Source organism: Festucalex cinctus, chromosome 6 (assembly GCF_051991245.1).
Source record: "Festucalex cinctus isolate MCC-2025b chromosome 6, RoL_Fcin_1.0, whole genome shotgun sequence".
In the NCBI taxonomy this organism is placed as follows: domain Eukaryota; kingdom Metazoa; phylum Chordata; class Actinopteri; order Syngnathiformes; family Syngnathidae; genus Festucalex; species Festucalex cinctus.
This window is the reverse complement of record NC_135416.1, coordinates 23976415-23995499: the sequence shown is the minus strand read 5'-3', so window position 1 is coordinate 23995499 and position 19085 is coordinate 23976415. Positions and strand designations below refer to the sequence as shown.

Genomic DNA, 19085 nt, shown 5'->3' with positions numbered 1-19085 from the left:
CCCACCTCCTTTCAGCCACACACGTCCGCTGCAGCGACTTTTTGCGTAAATACGCATATTCTATAGAGTAAGTCCACTTTTGTCGCGAACATAGCATGTCCTTTTGACAATGAGCCTATTGATGAAGGTGCTTCTCAAATAGTGGGGCGGGCCCCCCCCAGGGGCGCGTGAAGCTTCGTCAAGGGGGGCGCGTTTGACCTCGGGGAACATGCTTTTTATTTTATTTTTTATTTTTTACTGTCTTAGAATAAAGTGCAATTCCACCTCCACTACATTAGGGGGCAGTGGCGCTCTCATTGGCAGAATGTGCGCAGGGAGCATTCGCTCTGTGGTGTAGGGGTTTTGTTTGCACTGAGCATGCGCATTTTGCACACAGCACAGAGTATGAGTATGAAGTGTAGGCACGAAGTGTAGCAGACCCTCAAGTGACACCATGAAAAAATGTTTAACAGGAATGAGAAGACAGGCAGAGAGAGACGGAGATAAAGAGACAAACGAAAGTCGCCCGAAAGCTATGACGAAGTGTATGGTGGGTGGGGGCGCATGAGATGTTTTCTTCTTCCTAGGGGGGGCATGACAGAAAATAATTGAGAAGCACTGCTCTATGGGGGGGCCACTGTAATGTTGCACTTTTTTTTTTTTTTTTATAAAGACATGTTCAAATTCACCATATGATAAGATTTTCTGTTGAAAGGGGCAAAAAAAAGAAAACCAAAACTACGTGGAAGCAGAGGGCGGCGCCGCGCTCGGCTTCCCTGTTGCCATAGTGACTCGACGAATCCGGGCTCCATTGAGGCGGTCTTTTAAGTCTGGTGGTAACTCCAGATGCAACTACTCAGCGTTGATATAACTCACTGGAATCAGCTGTGCTGGAACCGAAAACACAGAGGGGCATATTCACTAGAGGTTTGCGTCGCCTTTGCACGGCGCGAGCCGGTAAAAATGGAGCAATCCGGGAGCGCCTAATTCACTAAACACGCGCAGATGGGGAAATCCGTGACTCAGGTCACTGCCAACCAGATTGTGCCACGGTGCGCCGGTGTTATTTGTGCGTATGTAAATTAGGCCATTTGCATAAATTTGACGCAAAATATGCCCACCCCAATGCAATGAGACTCATTGATATACAGTATCTAAATCACTAACGGCAGCGCAAATAGCTACATGGAGTTTGCGTGACACAAATAACATTTGTGGAAAGCATGCATAAACCTGCCGCAACCTCGATTCCGGGATCATGACAGCGGTGCATGCCATGTGCAGCACAACATGCACGGCCCTCTCTGTCTGATCACGCAGAGAGAGAGAGAGAGAGAGAGAGAGAGAGAGAGAGAGAGAGAGAGAGAGAGAGAGAGAGAGAGAGAGAGAGAGAGAAAAGAGAAAAACCCGGGCTGATCGGCAATGGCGGGGAGGCATACAGATCATTTTTACGTGCCAGATGCATACTGTACGCTAGGGGTGTGAATTGCCTTGTACCTCACCATTCGATTCATATCACGATTCATAGGTCACGATTTGATTCGATGCCGATTAATCCCAATACAAATTTATAAGTTGATTGTTGCGATTTTTTTTTTACTAAAATTTAGAAAATACTAGTCAGTAAACTTGTACACTGTAAGATTTGTATGAAAATGTATTATTTATATGAAACTTCAGCCTTATAACTGTGAGCCACAGTTTCATGTTTGAACAGCATTGAAATAAAATATTAAGGCTTAATGTTCCATTAATATAACATTTTTCCATGCTTAAGGTGTGAACTCTAACCATAAGTAAGACGTTTTGAATATTTTTCTATCAAAAATGGATGTTTAAAAATTGATTCGGCCACCTATTGAATTGATTCGAGAATTGCATGCTGTAATATCGCGATATATTGCCGAATCGATTTTTTTTTAACACCCCTACTGTACGCCCATGCCAACCTCTGAAAATATATTTTTAAAAACGATCGCATCAATAATTTGTACTTTATGAATGAATGACGTCGTCGTTCTCTCTGCTCTGTACAGCTTAATGGTGCTATAAACGCTTATTCTCGGTCCAACCTCGCTTTCTGATAATGTCATCTTTCTCGCGCAAATCCATTGGTAAAACAGGTCCAAATTCCAAGCTGTCAGTTTTATGGGTGCGTTTGCGCCGGTATATGATTAGAGCAATATCCTTAGTGAATAGCTGGGTAACTGGGCGCAGACTGCGGGTGCAGTTGTGGTGCAATATTTCGAGCTATTACCGGACGCAGTGAATATACCCCTGAGTTTCCTCTCTGAGGGTATGTCAACTCGTTCAGTGTTAATCTCACAGTTTGTTGAACCTGTTTTGTGAAATACACCCCTGGACAAGACAACCGTGGCTGAGAAAGCTGACTGCATAACACAAGGGAGCGGTTGACATGCACAGGTGCACATGATAAAGCCTGATGAGATAGACAATGACAACAGGGACACAAAGAAAACATGACAACTTAAATCTGACCAAAACAAAAATTAACAAACACAGATTATGACAATTTGTATCAAAAATATTTATGTTTTCATCTTTGTCAATTAAAATCATACATTAGCATTTGGGATTCATTTTATAAGTATTTATTTTGGTATTGCTGTGCATCTTTACAGAAGAAGGAAAGTCAAACAGTCTTTTACTTATTACAAAATGTAAACACTCCAAATATTTAAAACATAAAAAATACAAAAACTAATGAAAACTAACAAGAAGCAATTAAAAAAATACTTAACATGCTCTAAAAACTGAATAAAAAATAAATAAATAAATAAATAAATACAAACTAAAATGAAAAGTCCAAAACGATTATAACGCACACGCACGCACACAACCTAAAAGAAGAATTAATGATCGCTTGTTCTCAGGGACCTTGAAGTAGGCTTTGACCAGTTGAGGCAACTACTGTAATTACTGCTTGGAGGGGGGAATTTTCAAAATAAGAAAACAACAGTGGCAGTCTTCAACTCTCCACACTGTCAATACTTGATGCTCCCATTACCCGGTATTTACACCGGCTGCGTGTGCCGTGCGGCTGCGGTGCGTCTTGACTGCGTACTCCGGACACGTCAATTGTTTAGCCAACTCACACCGGATCCGCACAGCTGCGGTTCGGCAGCTCCGTCGCCGACCACTTTCCGCAGTGTCTTGCGTGACTGCGCACGATCATGTGGCATTAAAAACTACGACAAACACACAGAAAGTCTGTGCTCAACAGAGAAGCAGAAAGAGAGGTGGACTTGTATTATTTTGTGGCTTTCCACCTCCAATATAAACCTCTCCTCGTCCATGTTCGCTGGTGTCTAAACCGTGAATGAGCACCTCGCACGTTGACTCCAGGCCCACATCACGTTTTGCTAACATGCTTGCGAAATGGGAGCTGGTGAGTGTTTTATTTGGAAAGGTAACCGGAAATTTATTTTGAGACTGCGTCGGTCTTCCTGTCCCGCTCGATGTGTTTTGTGCTCGCTTGCCATTTGCCGGAGGTCAACCGATGCGACACCATTTGAATATGGCTAGGATATATATATGTATACTTCAGCAAATGTCAAAAAGTGATTTATGACCCCAATAAAACAATGATTTATTGCACCCCCCAATAAAACTTTATTGCCCCCCCCAATAAAACCATTCATATCCTAGCCCTTTGAAGTAAGCCCCGCCCCCTTCCGCTTTCTTAGCCAATCAGAAGCCGTTATTTTGAATTAAGCCCCTACCCACTTGCCACCTTCTCAACCAATCAGAGGCCGGAAGCCAGCTCCTGTCAAAAATGATTGATGACATTCCACCCACCCCTCCCTCCCACCCTCTTCGTCTTAACCAATCAGAGATCGGAAACCACCCCCCTCATCGTCTTAACCAATCAGAGATCGGAAGCCAGCTCCTGTCAAAAATGATTGATGATATTCTGTTTCCCACAACATCAAACACGTTATCCGGTCCCCCCACCCTTCAACAAACACCCCCACCCGATTGTCTACGTACTTCCTCTGAACCCCCCAAACAGTAGCTTTGTTGTTTTCCGGTCCCCCCACCTTCATCAAGCAAATGATTCCGGTCACCCCCCACCGATTCTCTACGTACTTCCTTTGAACCCCCAAACAGTAGCTTTGTTGTCCAGCTGATAATATTATTTCGACATCCTCGTGTTAATAAATTATTTTTCATCTTACAGGAAGGATCCTACCACCAGCTTTTGAAGTAGCAATGGGGGGAGCGCCCCCCTGAAATTCGAATTACTGATAAAGCTACCTACTTTGAAGTAGAACGGGTCCCAACCGTAGGAACCCCCGACCCCCCTTATCATCATGTTGGGCGGCAGGAAGCCCCCACCACCGCCCCCCTCTATCGGGTATGTGCGTGCGTGAATGTAAATTAGTACGAGGCTCACTTATTCGAGTTAAAGTGAATATTAAAAAAATGTTATCCATTTGTTTTATGTTTTTTAAATAAATAAAAGAGACTTACCGATGTTTCGGAATACGAGGGTTTTTTTCTTTTTTAAAAAATAAAATAAAAAAAAATAAAGTTTCTGTTTCTACCAATTTCTAACCGATGGAGAGGGGGGAAATATAGACGAAAAAATAGATTATTCGTGCGTAAAGGGCGGTTATTTAACCCATTTCAGAACCGCGTCCTTCTTTTTCCTCAGACTAAAAACTTGTGTGTTTGTAAAAAAAAAAAGTCAAAGAAGGCCGGCTAGGGAGGTGTGACTCCCTCACGCCGTGGTAAACGGCGTCATCTAATGGGCAAAGGATGTTACAGCGTATGATTAAGAGAGGGAGCATTAAAGTTAGTCTACAAAAGTAAATTAGGGTATTAAAATGTTGATAATGAATGTAAAACCTAAAAATTTGATTCAAAGGTATTCAATTTGTAAATTATACAATTTGGATGACGGAACAATGTATGGCATTAGAGTAGCCTTTAAATATTAAGTAGGGTTAATTTTAAATTTTTGGCGACAGCAGATCGAAACTAGCATCATACTAAACCCCCCTGCAGCCATCTTTTTTTTAATGTTACTGAACACTATCCCTATATTAAACCAAACTTAACTCATTTTACGTTTTGGTTACAAATTGATACGTTTTATTTTTATATGGTATCTATTATAAGACGATGGATGCTAGAATTTGTACATTTTATATATACGTGATGTTTATAGGTATGCTTAGACGTGTATGTTTTTATTATTTTATGTTTATGATGTGTATAAGAGTACGCTGTTTTGGGAGGGATGGGAAAATTTGTTTACCTTTTTTTGTGTGTTTAAAAAAGATAATAATTGTACTAGTTTTTTTTTTAAAAAAATACTGACTTCGGGAGAGAATATGTAATCACAAACTCAGGCAGTTCCTGCCTGTGGACATTATTGGTCAGACGTCTGCTTCTTTTTAAAACTAAGAGAATTGAAAGCATGAAACTATGAGTTTCTTGATACGTTATTAGATTTATACTCTACTTAACCCTTAATCTTTAATCTTAAAGCCGATCTTTGCAACAATTTAACCAAAATCATCTTCTTATTAGGCCGTCAGGTCACACACGTTTTCGTTCAGTTTCGCTCCACTACCAGGGGTACTAAATAATCTTTACTTCATAAAATAGATTTATTAGTAGTAAGTAAGAATCCGTGGAGTTCAGCCTCTGAAAACCTGCCAATTTTGTGTTTTCGGTGGTGAAACCCCGGCACTATTTTGCGATGAGGCGCAGTGATCTCTCGTATGGGCGTAGTGCCATTAGGTCGGTAGCGGTGTGATTTAGGTCACATGAGCCAATCAGGTAGCTGCTGCTTTCTCCTCACCATAGCAACCGCATATCAAAAATGGCGACCACAACGTCGGAGAGCGAAAGGAGAAAAAAAGTTAGAAAGAAAGTGATGAAAAAACTTCGTTCCCGTTCAGGTTTGCCCATCGCTTCAGCTGGCCCCGTTATTCCAGCCATCTGCATCATTTGTAAAAATAAATTTCAAAGTAGACTCGTCTGGGATTGGAAGGCACACGGAAGAGGGATCATCTCGCCAAAGCAGAAACATTGTCAGCAGGTATGTGCTACACACACGCGTGCCCATATCTGTTATTAATGTGACTGATATTTTGTATAGGGCTGAAAATAATTAGTTGCTAGGTTAAGTTTTAAGGCTATAGTTTATTAAAAAAGGCGAGCTGCTGAATGATTTATCGAGTGATTCCAACAGTTGTTACCAAACTCGAGTTACCTGTGCCCATCAGAGTCATAATATAGTCACAGCTACACAATCCCTTTTCCCCAAACTCTCTTTCATCAACCTCAACAAACACTTTACTTTACTTAAATCTGTGATGTGCATATACTGTAAAGAGGTGATGTGACAATAACACTTATAATGTAATTGTTTTTTGTCTAAAGGCGGGTTGGTTGCTGCAGGCCGCTGAGATGAAGAAAGACTGTTCCATTCTTCTGCATATTCAAGACAAAAGACTGTGTCACAATGGAGGTACAGTTTTGTTTCAGAGATTACACAAGGGTCTTAAAGTCAACAGCAACAGAAACAGCAACCAGGGACGAACAAATGTGAGTTGTTACATTGCACTATTTCATTGTCACTTTGCTAAAATTACACATTTCAAAAGTAAAGCATTGGTCAGCAATGTCACTTGTATTCTGTTTACATTTCGAGACAGCATTAATTAGAAAGCATGACTCTGCACATATTAAGTGAGTGTGTGTGTGTGTTTTAGACAACCCAATGCTGAGAGCTACAAATTCTTTTTGTGAACAAGTAATCCGTCAAAGGATTATAGTTGACAAAGATGTGATGAGAATGGACAAGTTAAGGGGTTTGTGAACAGTGTTAAGAAACACGGGGATCTTAATGCTTCAGACTACAGGTAACATATAAATCTTCATATTGAAACACATTATCTGAAATCTATGGGGAGAGATTTGTCTAAAATCTCACTGTTTCAGAGAAAAATAGTTTGCTGACAAGCTCAATTTAAGTTAAAAATAAATAAATAAATAAAATCGATTCTCTAAAAATGAAAACCGGTTGGTTGTTAATTATTACATGCAAATGTGTTTTTTTGTCTTCTGTATTTATAATTGTTCTTTGACCAAGAAAGTATATAGGCCTATAGGTATATTTGTATTTCTTTCCAAATATACGATTATTCACTAGAATTTTGAGTAGGATATCCAAATACCAAAATATTCGATAGCTGCAGCACTAATAATACAAATTTTGAGTTGGGGCATGCCCACACGAGTTATTTTACCACACACCCATGTCAAAACTAGCTTACTGCACACACACTGCACCCCAACTTCAAATTTTTGCTAACGTAATAATAATAATAATAATAATAATAATAATAATATATTATAAATTTTGTTGGATCCAAAAGCAACTTACATAATTATAGTTTCATATGATTGTAATTGGCTTATTTTCAAATGTTTAAATATTTCCTTGATTTGAACAAAATATAATTGTTTAGAATAATCTTGATTTCAATTATTACCAAAATAATTGTGATGAGTATTTTTTTCCACAATAGAGCAGCCCTAGTGTGATGTGAATATGTGCATCTTGTGCTCAACTTTCCCTTTAATTTTCTATTTCAGGCAGGATATACTGAAACGAAGATTGAGGTGTGATTTCCCCCAGCTGGTTTTTCACACCCCTTTCCAGCAACAACTCTGAAATGGTTTTTGTAGAGACATTATCAACAACTGACAAACTTTTAGACAGGGTATCTCACTCATCAGATACATCAACTACTGAGTCTACTGATGTAAGCCAAGTTTTTGTTGTTGTTTAAGTTTATAAGGTTTGTATATACGAATGCGCTGTGTGGAAACGGGTTTTAACATCTATCGTTTTTTTAATATTTAATAAACTAATAAATATACTGTTTTTTTTGTTTTTCTTAAACTGATTTATGAAAAGGACTTGTAATCGCAAACTCTTTTTTTAAAAGCAGTAACTGAATTAGGAGGTGGAGGGGCAATGTATTATGGGGATCATACTTTTTGAAATCTTTAAACTGTCGATTGTAAGAGTCTTCTATCTTGATGTTAGCCTTTTTATCTGAATATGTATGAATGAAATATCTTCTAATTATCAGCTCGGATTCTTTCAATGGATAGCCCTGTAACCCTTAGGTTAGTAGTTTTTTTAGAAAGTATCTGGGTATGAAATATGTTATGTTAGGAATATGGCGCGTACGTGAAGAAGGTACGTCTGGCTATGTATTTTATGTTTTTGAGTTGTTGTATATAAGATTGCGTTGTACATAAGAATTTTACCCCCTCTTACGTTTTTGATGTGTTATAAAACTAATAAATGTACTGATTTTTTTTTTTTTTTTTAAAAAAGGATTAGGCTTAGAGAAGGTGTTTGTGGCACTCTCATGAGCAGAGTGCGCGAGTTGTTTTACCCCCCTCTGCAGATGCGTACACGTATAAAATGCTATTTTTCTGTTTCTAGTTTTGTTACCGCTAGTGCTATAATTTGTGTCTATACGATTTTATCGGATGTCTCTATGTATTTTTGTTGTAGTTTAAGTTTATGAGGTTTGTATATACGAAAGCGCTGCGCGGAAATGGGTTTTATCCTCTTATCGTTTTTGTAATATTTAAAAAAACTAATAAATATACTGTTTGTTTTTTTTGTTTTACTTAAACTGATTTATGAAAAGGACTTGTAATCGTAAACTTTTTTTTTTTTTTTTCTAAAGCAGTAACTGATTTAGGAGGTGGACGGGGGAGGCTGGTACATGTGTGAAATGCGTGTGTAGGGTGTCAGTGTTTACTCCGAGGGGGCAGTAAAACAGTCTTTGAAAGCGATTGTCATACGATGCTTCGATCTGAAGTAGTCGCGTATAAATAATTTTATACATTCTTTTTAAAAAGAGAGAAATGTAGGTACGAATGTTCGAGCCTGTTAAAATGCAGCAAACTTTATACTTGATTTAGAAATTATTCTCTAATTTACTAGGGCATTGTATTGTGGGGGTCATACTTTTTGAAATCTCTAAGCTGGTGTTTGTAAGAGTCTTCTATCTTGATGTTAACCTTTTTATTTGATGATGTATGAATGAAATATCTTCTAATTATTACCATGGCTTCTATCAATGGATACCCTTGTAAGGCTTAGGATTGTAGTTTTTTAGAAAGTATTCGGGTATGAAATATGTTATGTTCGGGACATGGTGCGTACGCGAAGAAGGTTGATGTAGTTTTATTTTTGTTTTGTTTACGATTTACTTTTTTTTTTAGGGGGATGTAGGCATCGTTTTAAGGTGCCAGGTGTATTTTGTGTAAATAATATATGGATACTTACTTTTTATTTTTGTTACCGATAGTGCTTTGTTTCGTGAAACCCTTTTGTTTTGTTTTGTTTCTTGTTTTTTTTAACTTACCCTTCGATGATAAATAAAACGTCTTTAGACTTATCGCTAGCGAAGATGTAGCACGTTTAGCATTCTAAATAGTTTTATCGCTGCACGACGTATTCGAACTAAGAGATCCCAAGTCTTTGTGAGTTTTTTTTTCTTTTAAATACCCATTGTTAAATTAGCCTATAAGATATTATTGAATATGATAGGCTGTAAGATTAGCTATACTAAATCACCCCTGGGTTTAAAACACAAAACTATGAGATTTATTCAGAGCGTAACAATCTACCGCGACGATCTTTTTTAATCTTAAAACCGCTCTTTGCAGCAATTTACCTAAATATATAGTGAACAAACGTGTATCTTGTATGACTAAGAGACATTTAACTTTTGATTGAACGATTTATTTTTTTCCTTACAAATCGCGCTTACTTTCCGATGATACGCGTAGGTAAACAATTTTTTACAAGCATGATTGTGAAATAACAGCTACTAAATTACTTAATTTGAATGAATAATATTTAAGACGTCTACCCATCTAACGCTTTAAAAACAGCGACATATTTCAGATAAAAATATTATTCGTACTATATTGTTTTTTTTTTACAATAGTTTCCGAGTTCTCACAATAGATGTTCGATGATACTATTTTATGTTTTTCTTACCGGTATGATTAACTTGTATTACATTTATGACTTTTCTCTATTATCTTTGCATCGTTTTAAGGCGGCCGGTGTATTTTGTACAAATAATATATGGATACTTATTGATTTTTGATCAATTTTTACTCGTATATTTACCTACTTGTGCTTTTAGGCGTATGTTAGTTAGTTAGTTACATGTATATGAGTGCGTATTCTAACTTTCCCATTCACTTCTTGGTTCCATTCCATCACCCCTGTGAGACCGGACTCTTCTACTTAATATCACTAAAGTCTGTTCAAAAATCATTGGACACCCTGTCAGAGCCTTATCTTCCTTTTGTGACCGAATCCTGCTCGATCCGTTTCACTCACTTCATCGAATGTTTGAGTGGCTTCCCATCATCTCGGCAGGCTGAGACGCCCCACTCTGACGAACACAGCGGCGGAGAAGGAGGAGGACTACATTTGTCCCCAGATCACTAAAATCTCTTGAACAGTGACCCCCCTCCCGGGCCAAATTGCGACAGACTGACTGACTGACACGTAGCACTTTAGTGTGAAGCACGGAGCACTTTCTTTTGTTTGTTTTTTTTATTGTTATTTATTATTTTTCGTATTTGTTTTTTTTAAATGTTCATTGATTTCATGTTTTGTTTTTTTAACTTCCCCTCGAGGACAAATAAAAGCGTTTTTGAATTGAATATTTAATTACTTGTAGTATTTTATTCATTTTTAAGTTATCTGGTTTACTTGGTATCATTTAAACTGTATGATGTATTTTATGTTAATAATATATGGATACTTATGTACACATCTACTTCTTATTTATTTCAGATCCGTTTTTATTCGTATATTTACCTACTTTTAGTTTACGATGGCTTAGACTGTTTGAATGCGCTGTATAAAATAAACTCGAATTGAGTTAGTTAGGTACTGTTTTTTTTTGTTTGTTTTTTATAAAGTCAAATTATTACCTTTATGAAACTTTTTAGTTCTCCTTACGCTTTACTATGAAATGTTTCAAAATACTCGGTCCCTCCAAAACAAAGTAAAACAAAACGTGTTTACACATTTTTATTTTAAAAATTCTAGGCGTAACTTTGCCGAGTATTAATCGCCCGCTTGTATTTTTATTGAATGCGTACGTATACCGTTAAAATTTGTAATTAATATTTAACTACTCGATTCCCGTATTGACTAATTATTCGTGAGGCTAACGTTTTATAATTTAAAGTTATTCCGAGAGTTTACTCTTTAGCGACGTCTTTACACGCTTTAAACGTCGGCTTATACCCCTTGTGTCTTTACTGACGAATATTATCGTTAAATGTTTTATCCCGGATTAAAACAGGGGGGACTTATTCAAAGATGTTTTATTTTACGGTAAATGTTTTTATATTAGTCGCATATTGATTTTAATGTGCGAAGGAATCAAGGAGACTCTCTGACTTTCATTTTTTAAAAATCTGTTGTTTTAGCGCCACCAACCTTTTTTTTTGGTAAAAACCACGCCCCTGTGGGGGGTCTCGTGCTAATAAAGACCGCTCCCCCTTCGGGAAAAAAACCCCCTAACATCGCGAACGTTTGATAATCTTTGAGGAGATTCACTAGTGCCACCACCTCCGGGGGATCGAGTTAGAACGATCTGGACATCCCCACGACTCTCCAGAAGTATGCAGATTTTCAGCGAGCCGCCAAATCTTACAGCATCTAGTCCTGAGCGTTCGGACGTCGAAGAGGATGAGGCAAACGTAACCTTTATCGACGGACCCTACCGGAGTTCCAGCCCCATGACCGCTTGCAACTTATCCTCGACATCGTCTACGGCATCCATCTCGGTAAACTACTTTTGACGAATCGATGTAGCCTAATAACATCAATAATAATAAAAAAAAAAAAGGAGGGTTACCCACGTTTATATTTACAGATGATAGACCCTATCGCTGAGGAAGAGGAGAATAACCCTCCGCCCGGGTCTCCTCAACCCGATGATCGCCCGACTGAGGACGGTACGGAAAGTAACGTTTCCTCTCTTGAGACCTCCGTGGACGACGACGACTCGCTAACCAGTCTACCGACGGCTTCTGCCGGGCCTAAGGAGAGGGAGGGTGAATTGGTTTGGAACTATGCACCGGACGTGTGGGTAATAAATGCAAGATATAATTGTATTAAGCAGACTGTTAGCTATATGTTGATGAGCGCTATCCATAAATATAGCAGAGAGAATTGCTCCGGATGTGAATTAAAATTACCGAGTCAATTAAGACATCCCTGCTTATTTTATGATCGGGAACCGTATTATCTTGCTCGGAATTTTGAAGGTATCATGAAACTACTGTGTAACGGACGTTTTCTGTCGACGATTCACCGTATCTTAACCATAACCCATCGTGAGACGACTACCGAGGAAGTCCAACGCATCGTAGAATTTGTGCTACACGACTACGTTCATGAGCGTATGGTGTTAGACAGAATTAAGATCGTTCTCGATAACTGTTGGGACGGAGGACTGAGCCATGAACAACTAGATCTGATCGCTGATTGGTACGTGTGAGATGGGGGAATCTTTTTTGAAAGCTTGCATAATTGTAGAGAAATTTCACATTTTACATACATCCATTGAGAACAAAACTGTTGAAGAACCGTGTAAACATGACTAACACGATGGAATATGTATTGAATAATTGGTATAACCATAATATTAAAGCGGGACATTTGGTGACCGTCATGACATTGTTTATTGACTGTGCTAAATATTATTACAACGACGAGTCTTTGAATCTAAAAATGAAATGAAAAACTTCCAAACTGTTATTGAAAGCAAGGTGCGTCCCTATGTTTTATTTGAGGTGCTTTTCAATGTATATCATGTCTTTTTGTTAACGTCCCGTGTAACTAAATAAAAAATATATCTGTATGGATTAAAATCATGTTTGTCGTTTGTTTTCTTATCGAGTTTTAGACCGCCGGTGGAGCAAGGAAGTGGCGAGGGATGCGTGGATAGGAATTAAAAAAACTATTAAACTTCTAGTGATAAAGACTTTAGTTTCTCTTTTTAAGACCAAAAAATAACTTAAAAATGAATAAAATACTACAAGTAATTAAATATTCAATTCAAAAACGCTTTTATTTGTCCTCGAGGGGAAGTTAAAAAAACAAAACATGAAATCAATGAACATTTAAAAAAAACAAATACGAAAAATAATAAATAACAATAAAAAAAAAAAACAAAAGAAAGTGCTCCGTGCTTCACACTAAAGTGCTACGTGTCAGTCAGTCAGTCTGTCGCAATTTGGCCCGGGAGGGGGGTCACTGTTCAAGAGATTTTAGTGATCTGGGGACAAATGTAGTCCTCCTCCTTCTCCGCCGCTGTGTTCGTCAGAGTGGGGCGTCTTAGCCTGCCGAGATGATGGGAAGCCACTCAAACATTCGATGAAGTGAGTGAAACGGATCGAGCAGGATTCGGTCACAAAAGGAAGATAAGGCTCTGACAGGGTGTCCAATGATTTTTGAACAGACTTTAGTGATATTAAGTAGAAGAGTCCGGTCTCACAGGGGTGATGGAATGGAACCAAGAAGTGAATGGGAAAGTTAGAATACGCACTCATATACATGTAACTAACTAACTAACATACGCCTAAAAGCACAAGTAGGTAAATATACGAGTAAAAATTGATCAAAAATCAATAAGTATCCATATATTATTTGTACAAAATACACCGGCCGCCTTAAAACGATGCAAAGATAATAGAGAAAAGTCATAAATGTAATACAAGTTAATCATACCGGTAAGAAAAACATAAAATAGTATCATCGAACATCTATTGTGAGAACTCGGAAACTATTGTAAAAAAAAACAATATAGTACGAATAATATTTTTATCTGAAATATGTCGCTGTTTTTAAAGCGTTAGATGGGTAGACGTCTTAAATATTATTCATTCAAATTAAGTAATTTAGTAGCTGTTATTTCACAATCATGCTTGTAAAAAATTGTTTACCTACGCGTATCATCGGAAAGTAAGCGCGATTTGTAAGGAAAAAAATAAATCGTTCAATCAAAAGTTAAATGTCTCTTAGTCATACAAGATACACGTTTGTTCACTATATATTTAGGTAAATTGCTGCAAAGAGCGGTTTTAAGATTAAAAAAGATCGTCGCGGTAGATTGTTACGCTCTGAATAAATCTCATAGTTTTGTGTTTTAAACCCAGGGGTGATTTAGTATAGCTAATCTTACAGCCTATCATATTCAATAATATCTTATAGGCTAATTTAACAATGGGTATTTAAAAGAAAAAAAAACTCACAAAGACTTGGGATCTCTTAGTTCGAATACGTCGTGCAGCGATAAAACTATTTAGAATGCTAAACGTGCTACATCTTCGCTAGCGATAAGTCTAAAGACGTTTTATTTATCATCGAAGGGTAAGTTAAAAAAAACAAGAAACAAAACAAAACAAAAGGGTTTTACGAAACAAAGCACTATCGGTAACAAAAATAAAAAGTAAGTATCCATATATTATTTACACAAAATACACCTGGCACCTTAAAACGATGCCTACATCCCCCTAAAAAAAAAGTAAATCGTAAACAAAACAAAAATAAAACTACATCAACCTTCTTCGCGTACGCACCATGTCCCGAACATAACATATTTCATACCCGAATACTTTCTAAAAAACTACAATCCTAAGCCTTACAAGGGTATCCATTGATAGAAGCCATGGTAATAATTAGAAGATATTTCATTCATACATCATCAAATAAAAAGGTTAACATCAAGATAGAAGACTCTTACAAACACCAGTTTAGAGATTTCAAAAAGTATGACCCCCACAATACAATGCCCTAGTAAATTAGAGAATAATTTCTAAATCAAGTATAAAGTTTGCTGCATTTTAACAGGCTCGAACATTCGTACCTACATTTCTCTCTTTTTAAAAAGAATGTATAAAATTATTTATACGCGACTACTTCAGATCGAAGCATCGTATGACAATCGCTTTCAAAGACTGTTTTACTGCCCCCTCGGAGTAAACACTGACACCCTACACACGCATTTCACACATGTACCAGCCTCCCCCGTCCACCTCCTAAATCAGTTACTGCTTTAGAAAAAAAAAAAAAAAAGTTTACGATTACAAGTCCTTTTCATAAATCAGTTTAAGTAAAACAAAAAAAACAAACAGTATATTTATTAGTTTTTTTAAATATTACAAAAACGATAAGAGGATAAAACCCATTTCCGCGCAGCGCTTTCGTATATACAAACCTCATAAACTTAAACTACAACAAAAATACATAGAGACATCCGATAAAATCGTATAGACACAAATTATAGCACTAGCGGTAACAAAACTAGAAACAGAAAAATAGCATTTTATACGTGTACGCATCTGCAGAGGGGGGTAAAACAACTCGCGCACTCTGCTCATGAGAGTGCCACAAACACCTTCTCTAAGCCTAATCCTTTTTTAAAAAAAAAAAAAAAAATCAGTACATTTATTAGTTTTATAACACATCAAAAACGTAAGAGGGGGTAAAATTCTTATGTACAACGCAATCTTATATACAACAACTCAAAAACATAAAATACATAGCCAGACGTACCTTCTTCACGTACGCGCCATATTCCTAACATAACATATTTCATACCCAGATACTTTCTAAAAAAACTACTAACCTAAGGGTTACAGGGCTATCCATTGAAAGAATCCGAGCTGATAATTAGAAGATATTTCATTCATACATATTCAGATAAAAAGGCTAACATCAAGATAGAAGACTCTTACAATCGACAGTTTAAAGATTTCAAAAAGTATGATCCCCATAATACATTGCCCCTCCACCTCCTAATTCAGTTACTGCTTTTAAAAAAAGAGTTTGCGATTACAAGTCCTTTTCATAAATCAGTTTAAGAAAAACAAAAAAAACAGTATATTTATTAGTTTATTAAATATTAAAAAAACGATAGATGTTAAAACCCGTTTCCACACAGCGCATTCGTATATACAAACCTTATAAACTTAAACAACAACAAAAACTTGGCTTACATCAGTAGACTCAGTAGTTGATGTATCTGATGAGTGAGATACCCTGTCTAAAAGTTTGTCAGTTGTTGATAATGTCTCTACAAAAACCATTTCAGAGTTGTTGCTGGAAAGGGGTGTGAAAAACCAGCTGGGGGAAATCACACCTCAATCTTCGTTTCAGTATATCCTGCCTGAAATAGAAAATTAAAGGGAAAGTTGAGCACAAGATGCACATATTCACATCACACTAGGGCTGCTCTATTGTGGAAAAAAATACTCATCACAATTATTTTGGTAATAATTGAAATCAAGATTATTCTAAACAATTATATTTTGTTCAAATCAAGGAAATATTTAAACATTTGAAAATAAGCCAATTACAATCATATGAAACTATAATTATGTAAGTTGCTTTTGGATCCAACAAAATTTATAATATATTATTATTATTATTATTATTATTATTATTATTACGTTAGCAAAAATTTGAAGTTGGGGTGCAGTGTGTGTGCAGTAAGCTAGTTTTGACATGGGTGTGTGGTAAAATAACTCGTGTGGGCATGCCCCAACTCAAAATTTGTATTATTAGTGCTGCAGCTATCGAATATTTTGGTATTTGGATATCCTACTCAAAATTCTAGTGAATAATCGTATATTTGGAAAGAAATACAAATATACCTATAGGCCTATATACTTTCTTGGTCAAAGAACAATTATAAATACAGAAGACAAAAAAACACATTTGCATGTAATAATTAACAACCAACCGGTTTTCATTTTTAGAGAATCGATTTTATTTATTTATTTATTTTTAACTTAAATTGAGCTTGTCAGCAAACTATTTTTCTCTGAAACAGTGAGATTTTAGACAAATCTCTCCCCATAGATTTCAGATAATGTGTTTCAATATGAAGATTTATATGTTACCTGTAGTCTGAAGCATTAAGATCCCCGTGTTTCTTAACACTGTTCACAAACCCCTTAACTTGTCCATTCTCATCACATCTTTGTCAACTATAATCCTTTGACGGATTACTTGTTCACAAAAAGAATTTGTAGCTCTCAGCATTGGGTTGTCTAAAACACACACACACACTCACTTAATATGTGCAGAGTCATGCTTTCTAATTAATGCTGTCTCGAAATGTAAACAGAATACAAGTGACATTGCTGACCAATGCTTTACTTTTGAAATGTGTAATTTTAGCAAAGTGACAATGAAATAGTGCAATGTAACAACTCACATTTGTTCGTCCCTGGTTGCTGTTTCTGTTGCTGTTGACTTTAAGACCCTTGTGTAATCTCTGAAACAAAACTGTACCTCCATTGTGACACAGTCTTTTGTCTTGAATATGCAGAAGAATGGAACAGTCTTTCTTCATCTCAGCGGCCTGCAGCAACCAACCCGCCTTTAGACAAAAAACAATTACATTATAAGTGTTATTGTCACATCACCTCTTTACAGTATATGCACATCACAGATTTAAGTAAAGTAAAGTGTTTGTTGAGGTTGATGAAAGAGAGTTTGGGGAAAAGGGATTGTGTAGCTGTGACTATATTATGACTCTGATGGGCACAGGTAACTCGAGTTTGGTAACAACTGTTGGAATCACTCGATAAATCATTCAGCAGCTCGCCTTTTTTAATAAACTATAGCCTTAAAACTTAACCTAGCAACTAATTATTTTCAGCCCTATACAAAATATCAGTCACATTAATAACAGATATGGGCACGCGTGTGTGTAGCACATACCTGCTGACAATGTTTCTGCTTTGGCGAGATGATCCCTCTTCCGTGTGCCTTCCAATCCCAGACGAGTCTACTTTGAAATTTATTTTTACAAATGATGCAGATGGCTGGAATAACGGGGCCAGCTGAAGCGATGGGCAAACCTGAACGGGAACGAAGTTTTTTCATCACTTTCTTTCTAACTTTTTTTCTCCTTTCGCTCTCCGACGTTGTGGTCGCCATTTTTGATATGCGGTTGCTATGGTGAGGAGAAAGCAGCAGCTACCTGATTGGCTCATGTGACCTAAATCACACCGCTACCGACCTAATGGCACTACGCCCATACGAGAGATCACTGCGCCTCATCGCAAAATAGTGCCGGGGTTTCACCACCGAAAACACAAAATTGGCAGGTTTTCAGAGGCTGAACTCCACGGATTCTTACTTACTACTAATAAATCTATTTTATGAAGTAAAGATTATTTAGTACCCCTGGTAGTGGAGCGAAACTGAACGAAAACGTGTGTGACCTGACGGCCTAATAAGAAGATGATTTTGGTTAAATTGTTGCAAAGATCGGCTTTAAGATTAAAGATTAAGGGTTAAGTAGAGTATAAATCTAATAACGTATCAAGAAACTCATAGTTTCATGCTTTCAATTCTCTTAGTTTTAAAAAGAAGCAGACGTCTGACCAATAATGTCCACAGGCAGGAACTGCCTGAGTTTGTGATTACATATTCTCTCCCGAAGTCAGTATTTTTAAAAAAAAAAAACTAGTACAATTATTATCTTTTTTAAACACACAAAAAAAGGTAAACAAATTTTCCCATCCCTCCCAAAACAGCGTACTCTTATACACATCATAAACATAAAATAATAAAAACATACACGTCTAAGCATACCTATAAACATCACGTATATATAAAATGTACAAATTCTAGCATCCATCGTCTTATAATAGATACCATATAAAAATAAAACGTATCAATTTGTAACCAAAACGTAAAATGAGTTAAGTTTGGTTTAATATAGGGATAGTGTTCAGTAACATTAAAAAAAAGATGGCTGCAGGGGGGTTTAGTATGATGCTAGTTTCGATCTGCTGTCGCCAAAAATTTAAAATTAACCCTACTTAATATTTAAAGGCTACTCTAATGCCATACATTGTTCCGTCATCCAAATTGTATAATTTACAAATTGAATACCTTTGAATCAAATTTTTAGGTTTTACATTCATTATCAACATTTTAATACCCTAATTTACTTTTGTAGACTAACTTTAATGCT

The 19085-nt window shown here is 36.8% G+C and overlaps 1 protein-coding gene and 2 long non-coding RNA genes across 5 annotated transcripts in view; 2 read left to right on the top strand and 1 right to left on the bottom strand.

Moving 5' to 3' along the window:
• Positions 1 to 19085, top strand: part of LOC144020369 (uncharacterized) — a 260558-nt gene that overhangs the window by 23063 nt on the left and 218410 nt on the right. The gene's annotated exons all lie outside the window — the stretch shown is intronic.
• LOC144020440 (uncharacterized) lies at positions 5393 to 13113 on the top strand. 2 transcript variants are annotated; one of them, XR_013283879.1, is made up of 4 exons: positions 5393 to 6052; positions 6397 to 6561; positions 6729 to 6878; positions 7615 to 13113. It is a non-coding gene; the product is annotated as an uncharacterized LOC144020440 (long non-coding RNA). The 2 variants fall into 2 exon arrangements; XR_013283878.1 differs by lacking the exon at positions 6729 to 6878 and having other exon boundaries at positions 5413 to 6052.
• LOC144020441 (uncharacterized) lies at positions 15128 to 18515 on the bottom strand. Of its 2 annotated transcripts, XR_013283881.1 has the most exons (4): positions 17822 to 18515; positions 17313 to 17477; positions 16996 to 17145; positions 15128 to 16259 (listed from the first exon to the last, which is right to left on the bottom strand). It is a non-coding gene; the product is annotated as an uncharacterized LOC144020441 (long non-coding RNA). The 2 variants fall into 2 exon arrangements; XR_013283880.1 differs by lacking the exon at positions 16996 to 17145 and having other exon boundaries at positions 17822 to 18478.